Source organism: Zingiber officinale, chromosome 1B, assembly GCF_018446385.1.
Source record: "Zingiber officinale cultivar Zhangliang chromosome 1B, Zo_v1.1, whole genome shotgun sequence".
NCBI classification, from domain to species: domain Eukaryota; kingdom Viridiplantae; phylum Streptophyta; class Magnoliopsida; order Zingiberales; family Zingiberaceae; genus Zingiber; species Zingiber officinale.
This window is the reverse complement of record NC_055986.1, coordinates 80,398,931-80,420,279: the sequence shown is the minus strand read 5'-3', so window position 1 is coordinate 80,420,279 and position 21,349 is coordinate 80,398,931. Positions and strand designations below refer to the sequence as shown.

General features: G+C 39.2%; 1 pseudogene; it reads right to left on the bottom strand.

Moving 5' to 3' along the window:
* Positions 1 to 14,913: 14,913 nt before the first annotated feature.
* On the bottom strand, positions 14,914 to 14,985 carry LOC121994914 (annotated as a pseudogene).
* Between the last annotated feature and the right edge of the window lie 6,364 nt (positions 14,986 to 21,349).

The following is a 21,349-nucleotide window of genomic DNA, read 5'->3' as shown; positions in this document are numbered from 1 at the left end:
TCTTCTATGCCATAACCATGTTTCTTCTTTTTGTGTTAAATAACACTTAATGTAAGAAGTGGTTAAGTTGATGGCATAGATGTTGTCTTTTCTAAAACCTTTTAGGCTTATGGTAGGATTATCTAGATGTTTGATTAAACACTCTGTGGATAGAAATTTAACCTTATACCTAGTATCACATAATTGACTTATACTCAGAAGATTATATTAAAATTTTCAACAAGTAAAACATTTGTAATTATAAAGTCTATTTTTAATTCAATATTACCTATACCAATTACCTTGAGTTTGCCGTTGTTTCCAAAGGCAACTGTTCCTAAGCTTTTGTAAGTGAGTTGAGTGAACTTGGTGTGATATCCAGTCATATGTTTGGAGCAACCACTGTCCAAAATCCACTTGTTTTCCTACAGTAAGTAGGATTTAAAGTTAGTCTTTTTTATTTTTGAGCAGGCATTATTTAAGTTAATTTTAAGTTTAAAATTAAAGTTTTGACATTAATTTTTAAGTTTGAAATTGAAATTTTGAAATTAATTTATAAGTTTGAAATTAAATTTTGAAATTAATTTTTAAGTTTAAAATTAAGATTTTGAAATTAATTTTTAAGTTTGAAATTAAATTTTGAAATTAATTTTTAAGTTTAACATTAAAATTTTGAAATTAATTTTTAATTTTAAAATTAAAATTTTGAAATTAATTTTTAAGTTTAAAATTAAAATTTTGAAATTAATTTTTAAGTTTGAAATTAAAATTTTGAAATTAATTTTTAAGTTTGAAATTAAATTTTGAAATTAATTTTTAAGTTTGAAATTAAAATTTTTAAAATTTTGAAATTAATTTTTAAGTTTGAAATTAAAATTTTGAAATTAATTTTTAAGTTTGAAATTAAAATTTTGAAATTAATTTTTAAGTTTGAAATTAAAATTTTGAAATTAATTTTTAAGTTTAAAATTAAAATTTTGAAATTAATTTTTAAGTTTAAAATTAAAATATTGAAATTAATTTTTAAGTTTAAAATTAAAATATTGGAATTAATTTTTAAGTTTAAAATTAAAAATTTGAAATTAATTTTTAAGTTTGAAATTAAAATTTTGAAATTAATTTTTAAGTTTAAAATTAAAATTTTAATTAAACAAATTTAAGCCTTATTCATCTCACCCGATCTATATTATCAATCAGGGAATCCTATGATTTTGTGAGATGAAATTAGATTTTTAATTATGGAGTTTTGGTTTAACTTGTATTAGATTCAGATTTTACTTTGGTCTCCACAAATAGGCAATCTTCGGATAAACTTCTAAGCTTGGTGAGTCACATGGATGTCATTAGTAGTAACCAACCTTTCGAGGTTTTCCGAATAGTCCTATCCACGGAGCTTAGTACTAAATCTTGGTCTAACTGGTTAGGATTCATTTAAGGGTAGCTTCGGTCAGTTCCACTTGGCCAAATGCACCAGATCGAAACCATATCTTTCTAGACATGCGATGCCCAAGCTTCCCTAACGTACTATCATCCAAAAACTTCACCAGTACCATGATTCAAGTTAAACTTGGTCTCTTTTTAACTAATCCTAATTACCCTGCCGGGTTAGTTAATTTTGGAGGTGTCAGCTATTCTGGAGCCTCCCCCTGAATTATTGACCTTTAATTTAAATTTTCGTTTTAGGTTTGTGTCTGTTTCTTTTATAGTTATAATTAACTTGGTGATAGTTTATATTTTGTTGAGTTTTAAATTTTGAATTTTTCGATTTAGGTTTGTATTTTGGTTTTTTATTTGGTTTAATCGAGTTTATATAATATACTTTTTCTTTAGGTATATAATATTGATTAAGTCCTACTTGCGTGGTCAGACACGCTTTTGGAACCCAAGCTTGATTAGTTGATTTGTATTGAGTTATTAATGACATAAAAGTTTTATTTGAATTCGACTTGTATCCGAGTTCGGTTTTATTATAACATGCTTTTTCATTGTTCAGGATTAAGTCAAGATTTTTTGATCTTGTTGTAAATTTTTCTAGCATTTCTTTTAAATTGTTAATATCATTTTTAATGATAAATTCTCCTCCTCAAGTGTTAGATCTTGAGTTGGATTTGAATTTTTGATTTGTTCCTTGAGGTTTTGATTTTCCTCAAGAAGTGATTTGTTTTCATTTTCTATTTTAATTAATTTACTTTTTAAACAGGAAATAATTCTAAAAATTTTTTTGTTTAAATTAAAATATACCTCATTTGGGCCTTCGGAAACGAGTACGGACTCGTGGCTTGTTTCGGGTTCAGACCCATCTTCATCTTCCGACTCGTCTTCTGTTTCAGTGCGAGGTGGCTCTGATGTTTCTGCTCTTCTTCCTCCGATTCGTCCGAGGAGTCGTCCCACGTTGCTTTGAGGGCCTTCTTTTTGGTTGGCTTCGGTTTGTCGAACTTCAGTTTTGGGCATTCGTTCTTGTAGTGTCCCTTTTTATTGCAGGCGAAGCAAGTCACGTTCTTTTGTTCTGAGGGAGAACTGATCTTTTGAAGGTCCTTTTTGCTGAAGCTCCTTTTTCTCCTGGTGAACATTTTTCTTACCAAGTTCACCAGGTGTTCTTCGTCTTCGCAGTCTTGGTCGAAATCTTCTTCATATTCAGGCTTGCTCTTCTTTTCTTTAGAGGAACCTGCAAATAAAGCTATATCTTTCTCGGCTCCAGCATTAGTTTGTTCATGTAATTCTAATTCACAAAAAAGCTCGTCTAATTTTAACTTAGAAAGATTTTTAGAAATTTTGTAGGCATCTACGATTGATGCCCACAAACAATTACGTGGAAAAGCATTTAATGCGTACCCTATTAAGTCTCTATTTTCCATCTGGTGGCCTATTGCATGAAGCCCGTTGAGGATGTCCTTGATCCTCGCGTGGAGCTGATTCGCCGTTTCACCTTCCTGCATTTTTATATTAAGAATTTTATTTAAAAGCAAGTCTCGTTTTGTTACCTTAGCGTCGCTCGTTCCCTCGTGCAGCTCGATCAATTTGTCCCACAGCTCTTTAGCGTTTTTGTGTGGACCGACTCTGTTCAGTTCTTCTCTTGTTAATCCGCACTGTAGAGTGTTGATCGCTTTATTTTCTGTTGACGCCTTTTTCTTCAAATCTGCTGTCCAGTCTTCAAGATCCAGTATATTCCCGGAGCTATCCGCTGGAATTTTATAGGGTCTCGTAACGCTCATCCACTGGTCGAAGTCTGTTTTGAGGTAAACCTCCATGCGCTTCTTCCAGTACGGAAAATCATCCCCGTTGAAGAGTGGAGGTCGTACTGTGCTGAATCCTTCTGTCTGAGACATTTTAGTCCTGCGCACAGAAGAAAGAAAAGAAAAACAAAAATCCCAAGACTTGGTCTTGGATTAGTAGTACGGAAGAAGAAAAATAATAGAAGTATCTAAATTGGTGTTGCACCAATTTAGATTTAATTGCAACGAAAAAAAATTCAAAACAGGTAATAATACCAATTTGAAATTAAACGTAAAACTGACAACCGAAAAAAGATTAATTTTTCACCCCCTGTCTGATTGGTGGTTGCACCAAATCAGAGCGGTACCTGCTCTGATACCACTTGTTGGATCGTGAAACGTCGATAGAGGGGGGGTGAATATCGATTCGAAAAAATCGCGTTAATAAGAGTTAAGCGCAGTGGAATAATAAAAAACTTAGGCAAACTGAACAAGGTGTTTTTTCACTTCATTCGGAGCCTGTGACGACTCCTACTCGAAGGCCCGTACTCCTTGAGTACTTTCGTTGGGCAATTCACTAACAATTCAAAATACTATTACAAATTAAGGTACAGAAATGCTAATGGAAATAAAGTGATACCGACAAGAAAGTTAACCAAAGAAGAAGGAGCACTTTGTCAGAGCTTTGTTAGCGTCGCAGGAGCGTAGAGCAGCAGAGCAAGCAGTCGAAGAGTTCTCAGTTGTTCGTTATTATTGAAGCTCCACCCCTGGGGATTCTTTTATATGCTGCTCCGGGCGCCTGGATCCCTTCCAGGCGCCCTGGTGCGACGTGGCAGGTCTAATCAGCGAACTCCACGTGGCGACGGCTCGGCCTGGATAAAATTCACCTCCGGACGCCCGGATCCCTTCCGGGCGCCCGAACCTCCTATTTCCAGAAACTTCCTTTCCTGCAAAACAGTGTTAGTCCGAGGCAAATATATATTCTGCAAAACAGATTGTTAGCACAACTAAAGTAATATGATTTAACAAGAAAAGAGTATGACTTAGATTCCGTCTTTCCGAGACCAGAATCTAGTCACGATCTCGACTTAGATATCCGAAATGGATCTAAGCCAGATCGACGCCTAATGTTCCCTTCCTGGGAACGCGTCCTCGCAGTCACTCCCCTCCGGTGACTTACCTCACTTACCTGCCAGACGTCCGGTCAGCCCGTCGACCCGTCTGGACTTCGTGCCAGCTATCCGGTCAGCCCGTCGACCTAGCTGGGCTTCGTGCCTAAGCGTCCGGTCAGCCCGTCGACCCGCTTGGACTTCGTGCCAGCTATCCAGTCAGCCCGTCGACCTAGCTGGGCTTCGTGCCAGACATCCGGTCAGCCCGTCGACCTGTCTGGACTTATCCTGTACACTCGATCAGAGTGTTAGATCAACAATAAACCTAACTTAACCTATTTGTCATTCATCAAAACTTGGGTTAAATTGTTAATGCTAACCGCACCAATAATAACCACCTAGGTTGTAACTAAGTAAATTCTGGTGTCTCTTTCTTAAGTTTCTTATTGTTTAATTTTATTTGCTATTGTTACTAACCTGAGTTGAAAGATCGAGAAGGTATTTAGTTTTTCTATTTCAGGCAACTCAACCCTATCCAACCGGCCTACCACCGGGCCAACACTTATGAATTGTGGAATGGAAGACAACCATGTTACAAACATTTACGAATGTGAGGGTGTCTTGCCAAAGTTTTGGTGCCTAATCTGAAAAGGATTAAGATAGGACTAAAGAGTGTTGATTATGTATTTATTGGATATGCACAGAATAATAGTGCTTATCGGTTTGTTGTGTGTGAATCACAAATACCGGAGATACATAAGAACTCGATAATAGAATCGAGAAATACCTCATTCTTCGAGCATGTGTTTCCGTATAAGACTCGAGAGGATGCTAGCTCCTCGAAGTGGGCATATGAAACACAAGGTAAAGATGATGATGAGCAACCAGTGGAGGTTTAGCTTAGATGGAGCAAAAGAGCTCGAGTAGAAAAATCCTATGGATAAGATTTTATGACTTTCATGTTGTAAAGTGAGCCCTGAAGTTACTCAGAAGCTATAGGCTCTCATGATGGACCTCACTGGAGAAAGGCAATTGCATCTGAGATGAAATCTATCTTGCAAAATCATACTTGAGAACTTGTGGATCTTTCTCTGGGAAGTAAACCACGAGGTTGCAAGTGGATCTTCAAAAAGAAAATGAAATCAGATGGCACAATTGATAAGTATAAGGTCAGATTGATAATCAAAGAATACTGACAACGAGAAGACCTTGATTACTTTGATACATATTATCCGGTATCGAGAATAACTTCCATTAGAGTATCATTGGCTATTGCCACTCTATGGAATCTCGAAATACATTAGATGGATATAAAGACAACCTTTCTAAATAGAGATTTAGAAGAGAAAATCTACATGCAGCAGCTTGAGTGATTTTCTGTGTTAGGACAGAAAAATAAGGTTTGTAAATTAGTGAAGTTATTATATGGCTTGAAACAAGCACCAAAGCACTGACATGAGAAATTTGATAATGCCATGAAGGAATATGGATTCAAGATTAATAAATGTGATAAATGTGTCTACATGAAAGTCACAGAGAGTGACTACGTCATTTTGTGCCTATAAGTGGATGACATACTTATCATTTAGAGTAATGATAAGATAATCAAATCCACTAAAAATGTGTTGACCTTAAAATTTGACATGAAAGACATGGGCCTAGCTGATGTGATTCTAGGAATCAAAATTCTTAGAATGATAGAAGGACTTGTTCTTAGTCAGTCCCATTATGTGGACAAAATTCTTGAGAAATTCACTAAGGGTGATACTGCGTTGGCATGAACATCGATAGATATGAGTCAATATCTATCGAAAAATTGAGGTGAAAGTATCTCTCAGCTAGAGTACTCTCGAGTGATTGGAAGTCTGATGTACCTGATGAGTTGTACACAACCAGACTTAGCCTACGTAGTAAGTAAACTGAGTAAATACACGAGTAATCCCAATGTTGAGCACTGGAAAGGGATAACAAGAGTACTGAGGTACTTAAGGTATACTCGTGAATATGGTCTACACTATACAAGATATCCTGTTGTGATCGAAGGATGTAACGATGCAATTTTGATATCTGACATAAAAGAGTCTAAGTCTACGAGTGGATATGTATTCACTATGAGAGGTGCAGCAATTTCCTGGAAATCTTCTAAGAAAATGTAATAACTAGATCCACGATGGAATCTAAGTTTGTAGCTCTTGACAAATGTGGTGAAGAGACTGAATGGCTATGATAATTCTTAGAAGATATTCGACGATGGTTGAAACCTGTGCCGACAATTTACATACATTGTGACAGTCAATCAACAATTGGTCAAGCATAGAGTCATATGTATAATGGTAAGTATAGACATATACATCATAGACATAATGCCATTATACAACTACTCTCAACAGGAGTTATCACTGTTGACTATGTGAGGTCAAAGGATAACTTAGTGGATCTTCTAACTAAAGGGTTAAATCGAGAGTTAGTTGCGAGCTCATCACGAGGAATGGGCTTGATGTCGTTGTCAGCGATCAGTGTAGAGGACACCCAACTTATGCTAACTGGAGATCCCAAGAACTAGGTTCAAAGGGATAACTAATTTGCACTGACTAGACACACTGTGGGGGAACGACCCAATGAATCAGTAAAGGATGGAGGTTAAGCACATGACTTTTAATGATCCAAGAAGAGTAATGTGGAATACTCTTAAGGGATCACCTATATGAGAAAGAAGTGGGGCCACTTCGAAGAGAATTGGAGGCACAATTCTTAGAGTTTCTCATAGAACCAAGCGTGTTCATGGCCAAGAATGAACACACTCATGATAATTGAGTTGTATCAGGAAGATTCTTGGGTGAGATATGTCAATGCTTACACAGATGGCAGAACAATTCAAAGACATCATGTCTACTGTCAGCCAGTAAGCAAATAGATCCCACAAGGGAAGGTTGAAAGGGTAAAACCTACCTATCCTATACTGTACTCAACTTCTGAATGCTATCACATACGCTATCTCTATTCATATGGTGGATTGTTGGATATATGTGAATAGAGAAGAGGTGGAAGAGACATGGAGCTCCATTATGAATGGAACTTTAGTCCCACATTGGGAGCTTCAAGGCATGTTGGTTAGTTTATATTGATTCACATGCATTGAGGATGTGAATAAATGCATGGGGAGAGGCTCTCTCTCATGCATGGGTACACAAGGGGGGTGTAAATTAGGGCTCAAATTGCACTGAACCATGTTGACTCGTGTGCGGGCACGACTTGCGCGCGCCGAATGCCGGATCGATTGGGGTAAAATTTGCCCAAGCGGAACAACCAACATTTTTCCATGTAAACCTTTTTGCTGCTTATGTAACGGATGCATTGAAGAAAGATTAATGCAATCGAGTGAAACAGATGCATTAAAGAATGATTAATACAGCCGAGTGAAACGTTGGCGCTCACATCCGGCAAATAATGATTATTAAATGATCATTAATGCTGCCATTGGTCTCAGCTCTTATATAAGGAGGCTATGACTATAGGCAAAAGGTTACACACACGAAAGGCTAAATCTCCACCGACGTTCCCCATCTCCTCTATCGTGCATTCCTTACTCGGTAGAGTGCCCATGATAGCAGTCGGGTACCTCTCAGTTCACTGTGACCATCAGTGCTTGGTGGTGATCATGGTTCACCATTCTATCCTGGGAAACAGATGACCCAAGAAATCCTCGAAGCACAACCGAAGGTGAGGTGAATTTTTTTTCAAGAAAACTATATTCGTCGTAGGCCTCAGTTTACTCAGTTCACTCATTCGACCGTGTTCTAGGCTTCTCTCTACTGTTCGGTAACAACTCGTTGGGCAAAAGCCTGCAACTCGCTCGGCAGAAACTCACTTGACAGAAGCCTACAACTCCCTTGGCAAAAGCCTACAACTTGCTCGGCAACAACTCGCTCAGCAAAAGCATGCAACTCGCTCGGCAGACACCTACAACTCGCTCGGCAGCAACTCGCTAGGCAGAAGCATGCAACTCGCTCGACAGCAATTCGCTCGAAAAAAGCCTACAACTCGCTCGGCAGCAACTCACTCGGCAAAAGCTTGCAACTCCCTCGACAGAAGCCTGCAACTCGCTTAGCAGAAGCCTGCAACTCGCTCAGCAAAAGCCTACAACTTGCTCAACAACAACTCGCTCAGCAGAAGCCTTCGATTCGCTCGGTCGACCTTGAGCTTTGTTCGATCAGTCTTAAGCTTCGCTCAATCAGCCACTTTGTTCGATTAGACTCTTCACTCGATCGGCCTTAAGCTTCGCTCGGTTGGCCACTTCACTTGGTCAGACTCTTCACTCAGTCGGCCTCTTCGCTCGATCGACCTAAGCTTCTACTTTCGGTCGACCTTAGCCTATTTTTCCCAGTCGACCACTATGAAGCCTGCGTTCAACACTTGGCAAACACCTGCCTCTGCTGGCAGTCTAAGATTATCAACTCAGGTTATTTCAATAGATAACTTGAATTTATTTTGTGTAATTTAAATTCAACTACATCCTCAAAAATCACCAGCAACGGATTGTTTTTTGCTAACAATCTCCGGGGACGTAGTTGAATTTAAATTACACGAAATAAATTCAACTTATCTATTGAAATGAACTGAGCTGATAATCTCTCGCTGCTAGCAGGGGCTAGTGTTTGCCAAGTGATGAACGCAGTCTTAACAATGCCCGACTGGGCGAAATAGGCTAAGGTCGACTGAAAGTAGAAGCTTAGGCTGACCGAGCGAAGAGGCCAACCGAATGAAGAGTCTGACCAAGAAAAGCTTAAGGTCAATCGAGTGAAGAGTCTGACCGAGCGAAGTGGCCGACCGAGCGAAGCTTAAGGCCGATCGAACAAAGCTTAAGGCCGATCGAGCGAATCGAAGGCTTCTGTTGAGTGAGTTCCAAGCTTTTGCTAAGCGAGTTGCTACTGAGCAAGTTGCAGGCTTTTGCTGAGTGAATTGAAGGCTTCTACTGAGCGAGTTGCAGGCTTTTGCTGAGCGAGTTGCTGCTGAACAAGTTGCAAGCTTTCACTCGATTAATGAAACCGAGTGAAACGTTGTCGTTCACTGCTGGCAAATAATGATCATTAAATGATCTCATGATGTGCTTTAGATGTAATAAGAAGGGATATTATGAAAGCAAGTGTCCATGTGCAAATAAGAAGAAAAGAAAAAAAAAAGAAAAGGAAATAAAAAGGAGATGAATGCTAAAGAAAAATGAATCGAAGAATCTGAAGTGCTTTAGGTGCAATCAAATTGCACATTTTAAGGTTGATTGTCCAAAGATCAAGAAAAAGAGTGAAAGCAAGGAGAAAATCAAGAAGCTAATCAAGAAAAATATTGAGAGTGCATTTGATTTAAGTTATTATTCATAATCTTATATTAGATATGACATTTAAATAATAAGTATTAATTAAAAAAATATCTTGTAGAATTTTTTTAAAAATTTCTAGAATTTTTTTTTAGCTTTAAACAGAATTCGTATAACATATTTAATGGGATAAAGCTATTAGGCATGGAGAAAGCTGGTTTAGAATATCACACAAATGAGAGTTGAATGATTAATTAACCTAAGGTTAAAATTAATTAAACTAAGTATAAATATCTAAACCTAGTTTTATTCCTCACATCTCTCCTTTTCTTCTGATTTGTCCTCTTCTCCTCACGACCTCATCCACCGTCACCCTTCCCCAACTCCCATCGCCATCGCTCGATTGTCATAGCCTTGATGCCACCTCACTTTGTGTCTGCTCACCTTAGATAGATGCTGCTAGGTCGCGGCCATCGTAACCACTCCCGTCCCTAGCTCCACTCCATCGCAGCACTTCCGCCCCTTTGGTCAATCCATCACCTTGACCACCACCCGACGTTATCATTGTCGCATGCCACCCACTAACTCCAGTCGAGCGTTGGCAAGCCCGCAGCAGCCCTCTTCCTCCTAATTTAGAGCCATTTCCATCACATTGTGAGAGACTAGCATGGCAACATCGATGCCACCTCATTATGTACCTCCACCCCTCTCCCATATTCTGTGCACTAGCTCCCTAACGCTCACTACTCCATCGGCTATCAGCCTAGCCACAATGAAGTGTTCCTCTGCCACTACTCGGATGCTCACGCGTCACCACCGGTCGCCACACTGTCCCACCCCAATAGCGCATGTTCTATAGCCGATGGTTGTTTGGCCGCTAGGAGCAACTATCGAGGAAGGAATTGAATCACTATTTGACACTACTGTGAGCCGCCACCAAGAGAAGAAGTCATAGGTAACAAAAACCCCTTCTCCCTAAGCTTGGTTTATTCAAATGTTATGAAAATCTATAGTAGTACATGAAGATGAATCTGTTATCTATTTAGAAAGGGATTAACCATTTCTTTGATGGTTTTGATAGAATTAAAAGGTTGATTAAATCTTGTTAATTTCAATTAACAGTGTAATTCCATGATTAGCACTTGATAATGTTAATTAGAAATTGAAGTGTAAATTAAGGTGGATTGATTCTTATTGTTAGATTAATCAATTAAGGTGATATGAGATAATGAATGGAAGATTCATTTATTAGTTGATTTCATTGGTTGGATTAATTCACAAGGAGATTAGCTATGAAGGAAGTGTTGGATCACTAAATGGAATTAAAGCATGATTTTTTAATCGGATTAGAATTAGTTTTAGCTATTTGGTTTATGATAGAACTTAACTATGTTGGTGTAATTTTCACTAATGATGTAACTCAGCTTTTGATAAGTGATAAGTGGATTAAAGTTAGAGTATTTTATGATCAAATATTTTACTAAGTGTGCAGAAGTTGACGGGTCTGAAGGACCTGACATTAGGCTGAAATCTAGCTAGGTTTGCGGGATTCGATAGATGGTGGAAAGTCTAGATAGGTCCGCGGGACCTGATATTTGGTGAAAAGTTTGGTTGGGTCTGTGGGACCTGACAATTGGCCGAAGTCTAGTTAGGTCTGTAAACCTGACACTGGCGAGAAGACCTAGTGGGTCAAAGACAAGTTAAGCGACTGCAGTTGATAAGTGGAGGTAAACAACTGGAGGAGAGATCCAGTGAGAACATATTTTTGATTGAGGGAACCGTACGCGTCGGTCTCAACTTAGGTTTTCCAAATGGATCATGGTCTTAGGGAGACAGGATCTAATTACCACTCCTAACTTATTATGTTGTGCTAACTCTTTTTTAAAGGATAAATATATTTTTATTTTCTTGGACTAACTCTTTTTTGCAGGAAAGAGAAGTGTGAAAAAGAGGGGTGGGGTTCGGGAGCCCAGAAGGGATCCTAATGCCTAGATTTTGGGCGCTCAGAGCTAGTCCGAGCGCCCAGACTCTGGGCGATCGGAGCAAGTCCGAGCGCCTAGACCAGTCTCGCTTGGGCCTGTATAGTCTAGGTGCCCGGAGATGGTTTAGGTGCCCACACCACAAATTTCATCCCAAAATTGAGTTGGAGCGCGACGACTAGCCGAACCCACTTCAACGGTCCAGGTGCCCAGAGGGGGTCCGGGTGCCCGAAAGTGGATAAAGTTGATGGATCAATTTTTAACGAGAGCTCTCCATGTCAGCACGGTCCAGGCATGCCCGGGAGGGACTCCAAGCACCCGGAATGAGCCTATATAAGGGCCTTCGACCAGTAGCTTTAAGATATCATCTACTACAACTTTTATATTCAAGTGTTACTCCAAAAAGATTCCGATTACACTGAAAGGCTACTCCGAAGTTCGAAGAATGAAGACTTCTTCAATTTCCTTTCTGTTTGTAGGTAACAGTTTTATTTTTAGTTCTTGTACTTAATATTTGTAATCCATTTACGAACTGATAGTGATTGCCCAACAAAAGCGATCGACGATCGTGGGCCTTAGAGTAGGAGTCGTCACAGGCTCTGAATCAAGTAAAAACTTGGCATTATTAGCGTTGTATTTTTTTGTTTCCTTTTCCACTATGTAATTTGTTTTAACTCATGATTTTTGATGAATGCTATTCACCCCCCTTGATGTGCGTAGATTTTATACACTTGTTTAGCATATTTTGACGCACATTTGCATACTTTGTACAATCTTTGTCTACGTATTTTCGTACTTCCAGCTTTCCTTTTAGCATATTTACTCTTTTTTTTCAGAGATCTTCTTTTGTGCATTTTCTGTACACAGGAGTCAAATTTGGTGAAGGTTTCGTGTTCAAGGACAAATCTGCAAGTGAAGCAAAGGAGAAAGGCACCATTCTTGTACCTCACACGACCCTGCCATGGGGGGTTGCCCAGGTCGTGTGTGGATCACTGCCCATGTGATTGCAGCAGGAAAGGAAGTGGCCTTGGCAGTGTGAACCTCACACGACCATGCCAAGATGAGAAGCCAGAGGAAGCCAGGTCGTGTACACTACACGGTCGTGCAAGCCTTCCAGAGCCGAAGAATGCCCTGGTCGTGTGCTACACACGACCCACGCAACAATTCCAGAGGCCAAGAATGCCCTAGCTGTGTGCTACACATGACCCGTGCAACAATTCTAGAGGCCAAGAATGCCTTGGCCGTGTGCTTCACACGGCCCATGCAGGAGCTCCAGAGCTGGAGGCAGTGCAGGCCATGTGGATCTACACGGCCATGCAAGGAGTGCAGTGGCAGAGCCAGACATAGCCGTGTCTCGCACACGGCCGTGTGAGACAGGCAGAGAGGGGAGTGAGCCAGGCCATGTTCCACACACGGCCAGGTCCTGGGGTCGTGTGGTGCCCGAATTTCCCCCTTTATATAAAGGTTTCTTCTTCATTTCAAAGGGAATCTTTTCCCCTTTTGGGGGGAAACAAGATTTGGGGCATTCCTTACCATTCTTAGAGGGATTTTCAGCGATCTAAGGGCGGATCTTCACCGAATCGACTCCGGGGAAGCAAGGATTGGATCCAAAGACGTTCTTTTTCGTAGATAAGTTTTCTTTCTCTCTTTTCTTGGATTTGAGGGATAAGAATGCTTGTAATATTCCTTTCTTGGGGTTTCTTTCCATGTTTAAAGGAGTAGATTTCTTGTTCTAGGATGGAGGGAGTAATTATAAGGATGATTTGATGTAAAACTCTTGTGGATTTATCAATTTCCTATTTCTATGATTTTTCCCTGTTTTGTATCTATTTGATCTTGTGTAGATTGTTGTGTTTGGACCTAATTACCATGTTTGATTGAATGTTTGGATATATTGTGGATCTTGTAGAGATTGTACCTCATTCAATTTTCTGAGGGGCGTTCGTGACAGGAACATGCCCGTGTAAGGACGTTTGAGAGATGATCTTGAGGGTGAAATATGGTTATTCAAGGGGGTAGGATAGGTTGTATGAGTTTGTATATTATATCTTGATGCGGTTGAGGAGAGATGAACTCTATGTTGATTTTCCGAGGGACTCACATGATAGGCAAGCCCGTGTAAGGACAACATAGATCCATTCCTAATTGATCACATTTAGGTATAGATTTCAATCCTAGGCATGTTGTCTATTGCAAGAGAGAACCGATAACCTTCTACAAATGATGGGCAATTGAGGAATAAGATTTGGTAGATCATTTACATTGAACAACCCTTACAAAGAAATCAAAACTCCTAGAACATGCCCTTTATCGTCACCCTTATTCTTGTTTCTTATTCTTTCATTTCTTTGTTTACATTTTCATAGTCATACTTAGCTTTTGAAAACCAATTGATTAGTTGTTTAGCTAATTCGCATTGAGACATCTTTAGTGCTTATTCCAGTCCCTGTGGATACGATATCTTTTATTATTACTTACGACATATCCGTACACTTATGGAGGTCAACAAGTTTTTGGCGCCGTTGCCGGGGACTGCGCTATAACATTAGAGATTATCAATTGAGTTAGACTAAACATAAATTTTCTTTTCTTTTCAATTTGCATAGTTGAATCTAATTTTTAGAATTTTGATTTCATAACTCTTTTTTGTATTCTTTTCTACTTCTTACTTGTAGCAAGTCTATTTCTGCACTTTTGATTTCCTAATATTCTAATATAATTCTTTCTCTGTTTTTCTTGTCTTTGATTTAGTTTCTTTCTTCTTTTCTTTTAAAAACATATTTTGCAATCTTGTTCTTATGTATGCGAAGATCTAACTTTGCAGGAGAACTTCTTCCTCTAGACCTTGAGATAGACAGAATATTTTATAGAAGAAAAATTCTGCAAAGACATCAAGAAGAACAAGAACATTCTATCATGGATAATAGACCACTAAAGAATTATGCAGCACCTTACGCTAGAGGTTTTCGATCTAGTATTTCAAGGCCTTCAGTTGAAGCAAACAACTTTGAGATCAAACCTGCAATTATATCTATGGTGCAGCAAAATTAATTTGGTGGAGGACTGCATGAAGACCCCAACCAACATTTAGAGGTCTTCTATGAGATATGCGGCACAATGAAGATGAATGATGTTCCTTCTAAGGCAGTGCGCTTACTATTATTTGGATTTTCTTTGAGAGATAGAGCCAAGCAATGGTTGAATTCTTTGGCTCCGAATAGCATCACCACATGGGAGCAATGTGAGCATCAATTTCTTGACAAATTCTATCCTCCAAGTAAAATGGCTCATATAAGGAATCTCATTGCAAGCTTCAAGCAAGCGGACTCAGAATCTTTATTTGAAGCTTGGGATAGATACAATAGTATGCTCAGACAATGCCCACACCATGGTTTGGAAAGGTGGTTAGTGCTACATACATTTTATAATGACATCAATTATCATACAAAGGTGCCCCTTGATTCAGCTGCTGGAGGGGCACTTATGAACAAGAGTTTGGATGAAGCCGAAGAAATAATTGAAAGCGTAGCACAAAATCACCATCGGGCTAATGAAAGAAGTGGTGGCTATTCCTGTGTGAACCCAACAACAAAAGCATCAGGGAAGTTTGATGTCGATGCAGTTACTTTATTGGCTGCAAAACTGGATGCTCTCACAAAAAAGTTTAAGAATATGGGAGCTAGCTCAAGTGCGGTCAATGCCATTGTTTCTTCTTGTGAAGTATGTGGAAGTTCGGAACATTCAAATGACTCATGTCCAGTGGGAGCTATCACTGCACAAATTAATCAATTGGAACAATGTGATGCAATCATGGGTTTTAATCAAAGGCAGAACAACCCATACTCAAATACCTACAACCCTGGATGGAAGAGTCATCCTAATTAATTTTATAGAAATAACCAAGATCAAGGACCATCCAAGGGGGCAAGACCTAATTTTCAGCTTAGGCAGCAGAATTTTCAGTAACAATCTTCTCAAGGCTTTCCTATGTCTAAAATTGAAAAGATGTTTGAAGAAATTATCTCCAATCAGAATGAAATGAAGCAGGACATTTTGAAACTTACATAGAGAATGGATAATTCTGATAAACATCAAAAGATTCTGGATAGTCAGATTGCCCAACTAGCTTCCTCATCTTCTAGAGCACCAGGACAACTACCTAGCAAGCCTGATGTCAATTCTATGGAGCACTGCAATAGAGTTGAGCTTAGGAGCGGACGGACCATGGGAGATCCCCAAGTGACTGCTCCAAAAGGGATGCACACTGAAGAAGAGCTCTCTCCTCCAACACAAAATCAAATTCAAGATAATGAGGAGAGTACCACTAAGGTTGAAGAGACTCTTCCACTCAACCATCAAAGTATAGCAGTCCCTTTTCCTCAAAGACTTATTATGTTAAAGAAGGATGAAGAGTTTGTCAAATTTTTGGAGAAGGTAAAAGAAATATATGTTGAGGTACCTCTTATTAATGCAATTCTTCAAATGCCCAAGTTTCCCAAATTCTTGAAGGACATAATGTCAAACAAAAGAAGGAAATAAGACATAGATATCATTGCACTTACAGAGGAATGCATCGCTCTTTTGGAAAAGAACACTTCCCAAAAGTTGAAAGATCTTGGAAGTTTTTATATTCCTTGCAATATAGGAACTGAATTTATTGAGAAAGCTTTTTGTGATTTGGGGGCAAGTGTTAGCCTCATTCCTTATTCTATTTGTAATAAATTAGGTCTCAAAAACTTTAAACTTACTACTATGGCACTACAACTTACTGATCACTCATACAGGTACCCTATGGGTATTGTAGAAGATGTGCCAGTAGAGGTAGGTGGGAGTATAATTTCCACCGATTTTGTAGTATTAGACATGGAGGAGGATCAAAAAATTCCTATCATATTGGGAAGATCATTCCTTGCTACAGCTGAAGCTATCATAGATGTTAAAAATCATAAACTTTCTTTGGTAATTGGTAAGAAACGGTTGGAATATGATTTATCCAATGCCTCTAACCATGTCTCTTCTCTTTTGAATGCTTGTAGCAGGGAAAGCATTTATAAACTTGAGGAATGGAACTTCAATCCTCATGGGAGGCCACCAAATGAAGAAAATGATGTGGTGGAAGACGTTGGGAGGAGGCCTCCCAACAAGAATGAAAAATATGTCTGCCCTCCAAGGGCTAGAAAAAGAGAAGAGTGATTAGATTGGTCGAGCTAAAGACCTTAAACAAGCGCTTCTTGGGAGGCAACCCAAGGGTTCTTTTTAGTTAGTTTCATTCCATGTTTCTATTTTTCATTAGTAATGTTTTTACTTTGTTTTTGCTTTATTTTCAGGTTAAAATTTCACTTCCATGAGTCGGCCATGATTTCTTCATGGGCATGGAAGTAATGGAGAAGCAAGAAAGGAGAAGGATCATCAATTGGAGCAAAACAGAGCATGGTCGTGTGCTATACACGACCAGGTATATGCTGCAGAAAAGGGAGATGCTTGGGCCATGTCTACATGACACGGCCGTGTAGAGTCTCCAGAGAAGAAAAGGTGCATGGTCGTGTCCTAGACACGGTCGTGTGAAGAATCCAGAGAAGAAAAGGTGTTCAGTCGTGTCTCACACACAGCCGTGTGAAGAAACCAGTGCAGAATCATGCACTGGCCGTGTCATCTGACATGGTCGTGTGCTGATTCCAGAGAAGGAAGCTAGCGAGGTCGTGTCCCAGACACGGTCGTGCAGGGATAGCCGAGGAGAAGAAGGTTGTGGCCGTGCCAATTGGCACGACCGTGTGAGCCTACCCGAGAAGGAGAAGGGAGGGGTCGTGTAGATCTACATGACCCATGTGGAGACAACTATTCAGGCCGTGTCTCCTATACACGGCCTGATCCGGGTCGTGCCCCCCACACACCCTCTTCATTTCAACACCATCTTCTCTCCAAAACTCCTCTCTTCTTCAACCTTTCTTCCAAATCTTTTCAGATCTAGATCCTAAACTCTTTCTTTTTCCACAAACTTAATCTAGACCTAGATTTTTCTCTTCTCCTAGACTCAAAGATCTCCACTTTCATAACCCTACAATCTATTTCTTCAAGATCTAGCTTCTCCAATCACAAACAATACCCTTCCCTACTCTAACTTGACAAAATGTCTAACCTTTTGAAGAGACTTCGCAAGGGAGGTGGTGGATCTAGTGGTGGAGACAAAGGGAAACAACCGATGAAAGGCAAAGGAAAGAGGACCTCACGCGACGAAGGTAATGATAACAAATTCAATATCATGTTTAGAAATGATGATCAAATAACTAGATTTGTAATTCTTGTCAATAGAAAGATCATGTGTACTAGGTATATGGACCCAACCGTTTTAGATATGATGGGAATTAGGGATGATATAGATTAGATGATTGGGTTCTTGGATTGGAGTGATATGTTGTACACACATCTACCTACTTATCCTCACCTTGTTTTGGAGTTTCTAAGTTCACTAGATGTCCATTTTGCCAATGAGGATGATTATGTTGGCAAGATAACCTTTAGATTAATGAATCAAGAATTTCAATGGACATTTAGTGAGTTCAACACTTGTTTGGATTGTCTTCCGATAGCTCTCGGAGGTTTGATTCTAGATTTAATTGGAACAATTTTTGGAATTCGATCACCGGGTTACATCATCCCTATGAGCCCTCTAGAGCCAAGGCTTCTCACATACAAAACCCTATTTTTAGATATTTACATCGAGTTATGAGCAAAACTATTTTTGGTAGAGGGGAAAGTGATGGAATCGTTAAGAAAGTAGAACTTTATTCTCTATGGGCTATGTTACATAAGGTTGATTTTGATTCCGGCTTCCATTTTTTGCAAACCTTAGTGAGAGCTACAAGGGCATCTTCGGGATCAATAGTTCTTGGTGGTTTGATTACTCAAGTAGACATTAACTTGGAACTTGATTTAGATGGGTTGAAAGTTATACATGACAACGATATGATCGACATGGATGCATGTCTTGCTATGAAAATGATTATTCGGGATGAGAATGGTTTTGCATTTCCTAGGAGGAATGATTTTCCTTTACCTCTTCCTTGTCCTTCTCGAACTTCAATTTGCAACTCAGTTAATTGGGTAATCGTTGATTTAGACCCCGAATATGTCCCTTCCATATCCAGAGACACATAGCCACACATTGAGCCCTTGACATCTGGACACCCGCAGCCTTCTGGTCATCCGGATCCAGCTAGACTTTTTTGATTTTCGCACTTCTCTAGAATCACTTCATCAAAAGAAAGATGCCCAACGGGAAATGTTGGAGGGTCGCTTCTCTTTATCAAATGACCAGTTTAGAGAGGTACAAAATCACTTTCAGTTCACGAGGAATTTTCAAGGGCAAGTGGCTGAATTTGTCCAGGATTATGATACAGATCAAGCTAGAATGAGAGATTTTATGCAAAGCATTAGTGTCACTAGCCAACAAGTAGATGCTTTGTTTGAGTATCATGTAATCCTGAGTGAAACTCCAGGTTTTCCCATTGGCCAACCACTTCGTAGGCATCCTTTCCCTCGTCCACCTCCTCCTCCTCCACCATATTGATTTCATCGGGACGATGAAAAGTTTAAGTCTGGGGGGGTGTCGAACCTGATTTTTCTTTTTCTTTATGCATTCTAGTTTTCAGTCTTTGCTTGTTTTCTGCATGTTTAGTTTTGTTCTGCATTTTATTTTGATTGTCTTACTTAGATTGCTTGATTCTTTGATAGTCACTTGACTATCTTTTGAAAATTTTGTGGCATACATCTTGAGAACATCAAAACTTCACTTATATGCTTTCTTGTCTTCAAGATTAAATGTTAGCACGTTTATTATCTTGATTCATGATATTTTAAGTGATGCTAGTAGTATGCTTAATGTACCTCTTTTCTCTATCTTGGGTAGCATGACACAAGCTAAGTATCATATGGAGATGAGTTTTAGTCTTGGCTTGACCTTAAGGATCTTATCTTCACTACACCTATACTTGATGCTTGAATGGTTGATATCATTGAAATAGTCATGATTCATCTTGTTTGTTTAGTACTTGGTTTTCATGGTGATTTCTCAAACTTAATTTTGGTTACTAGATGAGGCTCAACTCATGTAAGCTCATTTGGAAAAATCAAAATATCCCAACATTTATGCCAAAAGTACATTTGTGAATAAGATTTGCACAATGCAAATACTTATGAAAAAAAAAGTGTGAAAAAATAGAAAAAAAAGTGAATAAGGGATATAAAAAATAGTTGTCGTGAGTGGAATCTAGCAAGTCACCTCTTTGATACCGAGTTAGGTTACTGGGGAAATGACTGCTTAGCTTCTCTTGAGATTGAGCACGCCTTTGAGACCTTGGGTTGATTGAGAAATATGAACCAAGTGTATGACAAGTAAGTGTCTATCACTGGTTACTTGTCTATCACCGGAAACATTAGGAATTCAAACTTGATGACAACTTGACTAGGACATAGATTGAAACTTGAAGAGTTTTTGAGTTACTTTGCACTGTGCACAAGAACTTATGCTTGAGTCATGCTTAACTTGTTTCCATGATCATGTTTGTCAATGAAACTTTTTGATAGAGTTAGGAGAATGCATTAGGGATATGAGAACATTGTAGAACATATGAATTTAGATTGCAGTATTTTGCTTGAGGACAAGCAAAGGTTTAAGTCTGGGGGTGTGATGTGCGTAGACTGTATACACTTGTTTAGCATGTTTTAACGCACATTCACATACTTTGTACATGCTTTGTCTACGTATTTTCGTACTTCCAGCTTTGCTTTTAGCATATTTACTCTTTTTGTTCGGAGATCTGCTTTTGTGCATTTTCTGTACACAGGAGTCGAATTTGGTGAAGGTTTCGTGTTCAAGGCCAAATCTGCAAGCGAAGCAAAGGAGGAAGGCACCATTCTTGTACCTCACATGACCCTGCCATGGGGGGGTTGCCCAGGCCGTGTGTGGATCACTGCCCGTGTGATTGCAGTGTTGGAATTTCGGGCCGCAAAAACCATCTTTTTGCATTACAGAAACCCCGAATCCCATGCCACCGGATCCGTGCGAAGTTTAAACATTCGTGTACAAGTTTCTCTACTCCTAGATCTACAAGATCAGAAGGTATACCTTTGAAGTGATGACCTTCGCTTAATCCCGCTCGTCCAAATGATGCCGGATCTCGAGAATGTCAAAGTAGACACTCCTCTATGTGTATCCACATGAACAAGGAGATGGACAAAAGACACTAGAGTGTGCTAGCACCCTTTGTGGCTCTCGGCAATGGAGGAAGAGAAGAGAGAGAAGAGAGCTTGAGGAAGAAGATGAGAGTTACACCCAAAATGAAAAACTCCTCTCTTGAATCAATTGTGGCCGGCCACATTAAGAGGTTAATAACCTCCATGGAATACCAAGAGTCACAACTCTTGGTAACTCCCATGAGGTGGCATCCCACTTAAGTAACCATGATGATGTGAAGCATTATCATTGGTCCACTCTTTGCCAACTCACCAATGAGGTGGCAAATGGTCAAGTCAAACTTGACTCTTCATCTTCCTCTCAAGTCAAGTCAAACTTGACCACTTCTCTCCCATGGTTGATCAAATCTAACCATTGGTTCAAGTCAATTTTAATTTAATGAATCTCTATTCATTGAATTAAATTAACTCAATGAGTCTAAGTCCAAATTAGACTCATCTAACACATGAACCAAATTGAGTCCAACTCAATTAGCCTAATTTGGATTACTCTTAATCCAATTTGGT